Source organism: Ambystoma mexicanum, chromosome 10 (genome assembly GCF_040938575.1).
Source record: "Ambystoma mexicanum isolate Mex_15411 chromosome 10, UKY_AmexF1_1, whole genome shotgun sequence".
In the NCBI taxonomy this organism is placed as follows: domain Eukaryota; kingdom Metazoa; phylum Chordata; class Amphibia; order Caudata; family Ambystomatidae; genus Ambystoma; species Ambystoma mexicanum.
The window spans coordinates 1573718558-1573728385 of NC_090932.1; the positions used below are offsets into that span (position 1 = coordinate 1573718558).

Below are 9828 nucleotides of genomic sequence, written 5' to 3' on the forward strand. Positions count from 1 at the left end.
CTACTAATCCCGAACATGTTATAATACTTGCTGTTTAACTGTGGTGTATGCCTGCTACTGTTTCATGCCAATAAAGAAAAAAAGCTCGGATAAACACACATTGCCAAATTCAAAGGAGAAGCAGAAAGAGACACTATGCCTGTCGGAAGAGATATCCAGACGGAGATGAGTGGCATTTGCAGAGGAGTATTAAAGAGCACCAATGTGAATCTTGTTGTCCCTGAAGAGTTATTGAAAGTTGTTGAATACTGGGAAGCTGTTGTGAACCTCTTGTCAGTTGATCTTAACCACAAAAGCACTTGTTGCGAAATTCTGTTTGGGTAGGGAGCATACCCGGATGTCAAACCTTTGAAGAAGTGGGCCTGGTAAGGAAGAACACCAGGTGGAAGTGAAGAAGTGCTACGGGGTGGTCCTGACAGAGACCATTTAGGTTTGTGGTGCTAAAGAAGAACTTTGTGAAGTTGTTAAAACCTTTAACATCTGGCAACTCGAGATGCCCGCTGTAACATTAGAACAAAGAAGAAACGCCCTAGAGGGAAAGTACAAAGCAACAGTACATCATAAAGAACCACAAATAGAATTGCAAAATGTACATGATGATTCACTGGTCCCTACTTTGATACAGAAATGTGCCGATTAAAACTGGTCTTGCACAATAAGGGAAGACATACCAAACGTTAATGTACCCCCGATTAGAAAAGCCTGTCAACAACAAAAAAAACGGTCACAGCCTAATATTACAATGTAACCCTCCACCCGCTCCACAATATGTACTAAATAGAACAAGTATCTTAAACCTTTTAAATGATGTGGATGGCCGGGAGGATGTCCAATCTTCTGATAGAACGCAAGTAGAATTTATACAAGAAATTAACCTTGGCATAGTTAGGCTGTAGATTCAATCAGGAGTAATTCAAAACTCACTTTGGTAAGCCAGAGCTCAACTGTATCAATTGGACTTTCTACTAAATCAAGATCACGTGCAGAATGAGGTACCACCGAAACAACAAACAAATTAAGTACATCCGCAAGTCATCGCCAAGAGAAACAATATCATCCTGTAAACGAAGAAGGAGAAAGCTTAAACGTTACGTGCACACAAGGTGCCTTCAAAGAAAATCGCCAGGTTACTTTCAATTGTCCAAAAACCTGGGAAAACTTCACTTTAGTGAGAAGCCCGGCAAATGGACTTAATACAGCTGAAAGATAACAACTCATCGAAAAAGCCCCTAAACCTCTTAAGTTAGCCAGCAGGAATATGAGAGGGTTCAACCATTTAGTTAATAAAAAGGATTCCCTCAAATATATTATGCTCCAAGAGACCTGGTTCGTCAACCCCCAGTGTGGGAAAGATTTGTTACAACCTTATGACCAGCTAGAAATGGAGAGATGGGCCATGCAATGTTAGGACTGTTAGTAGCTGTGAGAACATCTCTAGGATTTGCACTAGAGCCTTAGGCATCACCTAACATATTTATTCAGGTTGTTGTAATTTGGCGCTGCTCGACCTGTATTGGAATCGTGCAAGCATAGTAGAACAGACTTTCTTTGCAGAGGTTAAACAGATGCTAGATCTGATTAACAATGACTCTACCATTATTGGTTTAGTGATTACAGGAGACTTGAATATAAAATGCATAACCAATAAAAGTAGATTTAACTGATTCTGCGAAAAAATGGATAGACCTGATGAAAGATAGGCAATTCCTAATGGATCAATGAAAGGCGATATTGGAAGCATGGTACTTTGGCATTTATTTATTTTATTTATTTAATTCTTGGTGACACGCCTGCGAGCCTCAGGGTGCACAAAAAGGATGAAACAAAATCATAATGAGCAGACACAATCGATGCAGAATCAAAGAAGGGGCCTAAATGGCCCTAAGTGGCATCCACGATAGATTATATTTTTATCCTGAGAAACATGCTAAAGGATATTCTAAACTTTGATGTAATTGAACAACTCGAATAGTGATCATACTCTGTTAGCATGTACTTAGAAATGGCAGATAATAAATGGCAACATACAATATTATCGAACCAACTTAATCTTATCAGGTGGCAGGAATCGATACAGATGGACTGATGAAACCTTAACAATGCTTAATAAATATGTGTCTACTCAAAATGTGAAGCTTGACTCAGATATAGCTGACTTGGAGGGCCGATACACAGCTATAATGAGTCTGTTCAAATTACAACCATTGAATACACTAAAACCATGCTATATGCATAAACATGTGTTTAATCCCAAGCTGGCTGCTAAAAAAAAATAATAAAAAAAAAAGACAGACAATCACGAGCAGACAGAGCAGCTGCCTATCAGCATTTGATCTTAAAACAAATAAGATTCATCATCTTAAAATGACATATCGCAATTGGTGTAAAGCCTGGCGAGCTAGATTTTACCAGCAAGTTTGTGAACACATTGTGAATACTATTGCTTCAAAGAATAGTGGCCAATTTTGTGCAACTTTGAATAGCACTTACCAGACAAACCAACTGCCCCTCCAGGTGAATGCTGTAAAAGAGTTAAGCTGGGTCGACTACTATGAACAACTTTATGGTGTCTGGTCGCACACGTATGAATTGTTCCCTAAAAGCTGGAACACTGAATTTAGATAGAGAGGATATCTTGTACCAGATAGCAAAACTCAGTAAATCGAGGAGCTCCTGGCCCTGATGGCCTTACAAACGTAATGCTAAAGGCACAGCCCGAAGGCTAGGCAGATATCAGTTTTAATCTCTTTAATACCATACTACAATCCCAATAGCTGCCTCCAACTTAAAAGAAATCCATCATCATTCCTATTTTTAAAAAAAGGTGACCGCGAGTTTCCACAAAATTATCGGCCCATAGCACTGCTAAATATACTGGGAACAATATTTGCACGGTTATTGTTGAGAGATTTTACGCGGTGAGTGAATCAAAATTACCTTATAGATCATTTCCAAACAGGTTTTATCCAAGGGTCGGGCACATCAGTAAATCTCTTGGTGTTATAGCTGATAAAGCGCAACGGTCAGCAAACAAAACAACCAATTTACATGGATTTTAAAACTGCTTTTGACTCAGTGTCAAGAGAGCTTTTATTTGAGAAACTGGAAAAAGCAGACTGCCCAAAATGTATCCTAGCTCTAATTCGACAATATTTCTTGGACACATCAATCCAGATAAGACTTTCCCCAGAAGGACAGCTATCATGTCCAATTAAAATGTACAAAGGCCTTAAGCAGGGCTGTATCCTGGCAGCACCCTTATTTAATTTTTAAATCCATGATATTGGCAAATCCCTGAAGAAAGTTATATCGGATCCAACCAAGACTATTGCTATTGACCGTGGCTATTATATGCCGATGATCTGGTCTTAATATCTAAAACCCCAAATGGGCTGCAAAAACCATTGACTGCCTTAGAAAATTATGCCGTAAAGAACCAGCTATAGATTAACCTCGATAAATCTAAAATCTTAGTTTGCAGAGAAACCAAACTCAAACGAAGGCGGAATTTTGAATGAAGCCTATACAATACCCCATAGAAAGAGTCAATGCAAACTGTTATCTAGGGGATTGCAAAAGAGTTTGCAAAGGAAGAATAAACAGCTCCAACACAAAGGTTCTCAAAGGGTGAAAAGCCTTGGCTCTAGGGGGTGGGTCCCTTCCCCTAGAACTCTCCTCAAGACAAACAACTCTTTACCCAACAGTTCTTTGTGTCTTTCTTGGCCCACAACAGTACTGTTTATTAAAAAGCGGCTCAGCCCTGGAGATCCACATATTTATAAATGTTTTTTGTCTGGTAAACACAGGTCTTTATTACTTATTATGCCTTTTCCCCTGCTAAGACTTCGCATTCATGTGTTCCTCCTTACTTCCACAGTGGTGCAAACCCTTCTTGGTATATTAGATCTCCTTGATACATCATTCATTTTGGATTCCCCACATATTTCTATTCCATTCAGTCATTTCTTGTAAGGGGCCTTATTCTCAATATGCTTTACATTCTCCCCTTCTGTGGCTTTAATTATGATAGTTTGTGTTTGGCGCGTTCGTCGAAACGCCTCGGGGTTCCCACTTTGTGGGGTCGGCTCACTGGCTCTGCTTGCCGTTCCCAGCACTGTTCGTGCTCAAGCAGCAGTTGTGTTCTGCCTGCTCTCCCCGGACTGCTTTCACTTCGCTCTGGTGTCTCCAGCAGCCTCGCCTCAGCAAGCCTGTGTCTGTCGAGGTCCTGGTAGGTAGAACGCTGGTTTCTGTGATTGCTGCACACCCAGAAGTTTTTTACTCGCTCCTGACGTGACTGCGGCGCGACCTGTCCTCACAGCGTTTATCTTCTCCCATGTTGGTGAGCTGCTCGGCTCTGCCACACTGGATCATGCTTCCAAGCGTCACAAACTTTGCGGTTGAATGAGATGTCAGACAGCAGCAACCTCTATGACTTGGTCTCTAGTCTTTACATCTCCCGCGTGCAGGTGCACTTTCAAAACAACTAGAACGCTCATTGAGCTAGTGGCTCCACACTCTGCATTGCTCTTTCCCTTCTCCTCATCCCAGTATTTGGGTAATTGTGGGAAAAGGAGTCAATTGTTGTCGGGTGATGTAGATTACTTGGAAAATCACTCGGAACCGTTTTAAATGATAACTCAGTTCTATAGGGTGGCTAATTAGAACTGAAAACGGGGGTCTTCAAGCATCCACATTTTAGGCAAGGGATAGAAGTTTGGCATATAGTAGCTTGGGAAAGGGCTTCCCTAACGCAGTGTAGATGTATAGCGATAGGCCATGAGGGTATTAAGAGGTCATCTTCACAGGCAAACGGGGGATACCATGACTCATCGACTGAAGCCACAACATCTCCCAGAGGCAGTCTCCTTCCATATGATCCTCCCTCATATAGCCGCCCCAAGGGTCAGGATTAGGTAGTGGCGGCCATCCCCTGGCCACATGGGAGGAGGTTACCGCTGGAGGGGCCAATGATGACTCCATTGGATTCATCACAGCAAGCATTTCTTCAAATAAACGTTAGTGAAGCAAATTACAGTCTGTGAAGGCATCATGTAGTAAGACACAGACAACATATTAACTTTTCTAAAATAGAGCTTTTATTTCTCAAATGTCAGGATGGGATAAGGCCTAACTTGCCCAAAGCTGAGGTGGGTTTCCCTACCTAAAGAAACTAAGGATAGTCTGCGACATAAAGTTCAAGTCAAAAGTCTGTGTCCAAAGCCTATGCTTAGCTTCAAAACTAAACCTATACAATGTTTAGGGATATCAGCAACCAAAGAAGCAGCGTTCAAAGTAAAGATCTGAGCTTCTTCCAGCTCCTGGCCTATTTTCAGCTTTTTCTTCCTCAGGTTCAAAACAGTTCCACAAAAAGATCTTGGAGCTCTCTTCCCCAAGTTCAACACGGTTCCAAACAACCTCAGGGTTCCCTTCCCCAAGTTCAACACAGTTCAATTAATTTCAACTTTGTTTGTTTTCTGTATGAATGGTAATCTTTCAGGCTTTTCAACCATTTATGTGGCTTTCCTTCTCTTTCAGTCACTTTCAGACTGATGAGACAAAATTACTACAATCTCACTGGACCACTTTGCCACCTTTTTACATGCATCTGTAGCCTCCCAAGGGGTTGCTGGTACCTGACTGTAATTACCTCCATCACTGGGACATGCCTGACCTTGAAAATTGTGTTCTACAGTCCTCTTCCTCGTCACAGTACCAAAGTGGTGTTCAAAGGTTGAAGTGTGTGTTACCCCTAGTCGCCTCTTACTCGTCCCAGTCTTAAAGGGACCCGAATGGGATACAGTTGAAGTGTGTGACGGTGGGGAAGAGCGGCAATTACCTATGAAGGTTGAAGAAGGGTAGGATGGATTGTGACAGTTTCTAGATTTAATCAGAAGGGGTAAATGTGGGTCTAGTCTGTCCACATAAAGAAGTGTCCTCCTTTTTTTCTTGCTTGTACCCCTATAGGGATAATTCATCTAAGGTCAATTTTTCCAGGAGTAAAGCGAGGGGGTTTGATAATACCCTATGAAGGCTTCCTGAATGGAAGGCTCATTGTGAGACAGAAACAAGTGATACTGTGTCTCACCGAAAGACCTCCTCCCTCCATACCCCAATCTCTTCCACCCAGGTGATACTCTCTCGCATATCCACCCCCAGGGTCGGGATCCAAAAGCGATGGCCCTTCCCTGGCCACAAGAGCAGAGGATTCTGGGGAGAAAGAAGTGAGAATGCCTTGAGGTTTCTCACGAATCATACAAGTAAATACAGTATTAGTTGCCAAGCTGCTTGTCTCCATTGTGCCTGCAGGGACACTTTCAAAATTGATTTTTTTTTTTTATTCAGCTGCCCTGGGCCCAATACTAATATGGAGACCTATTCTTTCTCAAATCAGCATACTCTTTATAGTTGCATTAAATTCACTTGCCATTACGTTTCCCATCACAATCTTTAAGCATACATTTGAATTGTCCCTGACAATTGTGATCATTTACGAAGCCCGTGCCAGAAAGTAAACACATTTAAAACCAAGTCACTGAATGTTTGTTCACCATGTACAGTGCCTACCATACTATAGGGAAGCTCAAAGAAACACTGGGAGTATGCTCCATCTATACGCTAAAACGTGATAATGTTTAGAAAAATGCTGGGTCAGATGAAATGTTTATTAATAAAGGGATAGCAGGATACTAAGAAAGATAATAGTAAAAACGGGGTACATTTGCACTCGCCATTAGCTAGTGACATTGGACTCTTGGCAAATAACAAATAGTGTGCTGTGTTCATGTACCTTATTGAGGTGGTAAGTAACATTGTATGGCTGGCTAGTAGCTGAGCTTGACATTTTGATCCCTGGAAAAAATAAAGAAAACTGAAAGTAAAAACTACCCCACCTCGGACACACGAGTTTAATGAAAGGTGAATCACTGAGGTGTTTCAGAAAAAGACAGTAAAAAAAAAAAAACAGAAATTTAAAAAAAGTACTTTGGGTCACCTGTACTGTACTGGGTTTTGTTTACCTTGCCCTATAACATTGGAGAACTAGAAACAGAAAGCGTGTTTTTGCCTGTATATCCTTATGCCATGTTGTGACAAAATACACTGAGGTCAAAGTGAGCTGGAACTAATACTTTTATTTTTTACTGTTAATAGTTCTACTACTTTTTACAACCATTTTGAACTGGTTCTTCTTCTTCAAGTTAAAGCATGCCTCTTCATTGTACCACCCTATAGCGGCTGTAATTAAACTGAAATGGACTGTACATTCACAAAGCCTGGATAGACTATAGCTGGCTTATCCTTTGACAGATGAAGATGGAGGAAGTTATCAGCAGACTACAGGTGAATTAAAACCAGATTGGTTTCTGGGCGTGGAACAAGTTATGTCCAAACTGCTCACAGGAAACTGCTGTCGCTTCCAGTAGAGTACAACATTCAAATTCTATGCATCACCTTTGAATGTATCCATTGGTCAACTCCTACCCAACTCAAGGACAGTTGCAAAGTGACTAGTTCAAACATCACTTATGGTATGGAACACACACTTAGCTCCCTTGCACACTTTTTCCAATGGCCCACCAGTGGACAATTTGTGGCTTTCACGAAATAAAGTGAGGCAATAGACTAGATGGGAAACCTAGTCACACAACCGCTCTCCGTTTGTACCCAGTCTGGGTAATTATATTCGAAAAAACAATTCCAAATAGTTTTAGTTTGGTTCTTCTTAATTTGAGAATTGTTCATAGAAAAATGAGTTCCAAGACTTTGTTTATGTAATATGTATTCTTTTATCAAAAAAATCAAAAGAATGATCACTAATCAAATCTTAGTGAGGACGCAGCTGACATGTTGCATTATGCAAGTAGACTTAAAATGCCAATGCATTTCGGAGTATAAAGCTCCTTCATCAGGGCAAGTCTGTACTTTTAGGAAACAATAACATCAACAAAAATGTATACAATGTATATAAAGCAAGAGATACATAATGATATGTAATGGTAGCATAATGATCATAAAGCGCATAGAAGAATAATATTACATACCCCAATGAACAATTCTCAAATTAAGAAGAACCAAACTAAAACTATTTGGAATTGTTTTTTCGAATATAATTACCCAGACTGGGTACAAACGGAGAGCGGTTGTGTGACTAGGTTTCCCATCTAGTCTATTGCCTCACTTGTTTTCTTGGGTCAGGGTGACTCCAGACCCTTCTCAGCCTGCTCCCGCAAGTGTTTAGATATTTCTTTGCTAAAATTTAAAATACAAATACGGACTGAAGACGACAAATAATAATATTTACCCTGTGGTGCCCACTTATTTCTCTTTTTCACGAAATAAACACACACCAATACCTCCCCCAAAAAAACACAATTTTGAGAGGTTCTTCCCAGAACATTGAAACAAAGTCATCCAAAAAATTCCATGACTTCAACACAAATGTCCAACTGCGGACCTTCCTAAGTCATTGACCTTGTGATTTCCACCAAATTATTCATCCTTAAATCCCTGGCCCGTTCCCCAATACGTCCCAGCCATAAAGTCCCATCAGGCACATCTAGGCGTGATTTTCACCAAGTGATCCCCCAAACCACCAAGGACTTTGCTCAAGGTATTTAGTCAAACATCCCACTCCCTTGACTTACCTATAGACCACCAAATGACTTGTACCAATGGACGCCCAACCATCTGACTGATCAGCCCAAGAATGAGCTTGTCTCAATGCATTCTTCAATAATGTCATTCAAGCACTTATCATAACATTTCTTTACATGGACACAGCAAATGTAACAACCTCTCGGGGGCGGAGGGGGTTGAAGTCGGATGCAGAGCGTGCAATCATGAGAAGATCACCCGAATCTGACTTTATTCTTCGTTTGCTGATATTTGTAGTTTGGCTTTGTCCATTTTAATTAAATTATTTTAAAAAAAAGTCAGAGAACGCAAATGGAAAAACAGGACTGGATAACCTACTGGTGCATGACATGGAACAACTTCAGAACACTGCAGATGCTTGAAAGGGTGGTGCTCGGAAAAATACTGTAGTCTGCGGGAGGCCTTTGGTTTAGAAAGATAGTAAAAATGAGTCCAATGAGATAAACACCCTCACGATGAGGGTGGGAAGATAGCATGGAAGATCCTGCCGTGCCCTTTTCAAGGGGCACGGTACCAAAGGGTCTTTCGCAAGCACCTTCTCCCTGGTTGCCCTGCAACATCTCCTCACTGAACTAATACCCCCTATCACTATTCACCAGAGGACACCAACACAAAGCCCCATGCAGCAGCAGCAGCAGCCTCCAAGCATGCAAGACTAAGAAGATTTCATGCCAGTTGTCCAAACCTAGCTCCAGCAAAAATAAGACCCCTTGGACTAGCGCTGCGTGCACCACCCGAACGCATTGGGGCGTTCGTCAGATAAACACCCAGCTCACCTGCAGCAGGGTCTTCCCAGCAACTGACCTCAACGTGCCGATGCCGGCACCGTAGCAGACTAGTTCCCATCCGAGAGACGGGCCATAGCAACGGCCCGCCCCCTCTTCCTCACGTGACCACTGATGTCTTCCGTGTGTATTTCCGGAGCAATTAAGAGGTTCCGGAGCAATTTCAGTGAGTACGGCTGAGCGGGAAAGCTGGCTGCCAGACTAATCTGTGTGCCTTTGGCTTGCAGCAGTGGGATGGACGTTTTCTTTGGGATACCGGGTCTACGAAACGCTGGAGCGTCCGACTTCTTCTTGTCTGAGCGGAAAGGCGCAGGCTGCAGGAACAGCAGCAGTCCGTGTGCTCGTGGCTGGCTGGAAATACAATTTGCATTTTCTTCCGTGAACGTTCCTG

At 41.9% G+C, this 9828-nt stretch overlaps 1 protein-coding gene across 6 annotated transcripts in view; it reads right to left on the minus strand.

The window, feature by feature from the left end:
* The window catches only part of CABIN1 (calcineurin binding protein 1), a 1968820-nt gene extending 1959272 nt beyond the window's left edge, over window positions 1-9548 (minus strand). For 5 of the 6 annotated variants that reach the window (XM_069619890.1, XM_069619888.1, XM_069619891.1 and 2 more), the window contains exon 1: window positions 9429-9548. The gene's annotated coding sequence lies outside the window, so the exon portion shown is untranslated. The remainder of the gene's footprint in view (window positions 1-9428) is intronic. The other variant, XM_069619887.1, reaches the window with a different exon arrangement.
* Window positions 9549-9828: the final 280 nt, after the last annotated feature.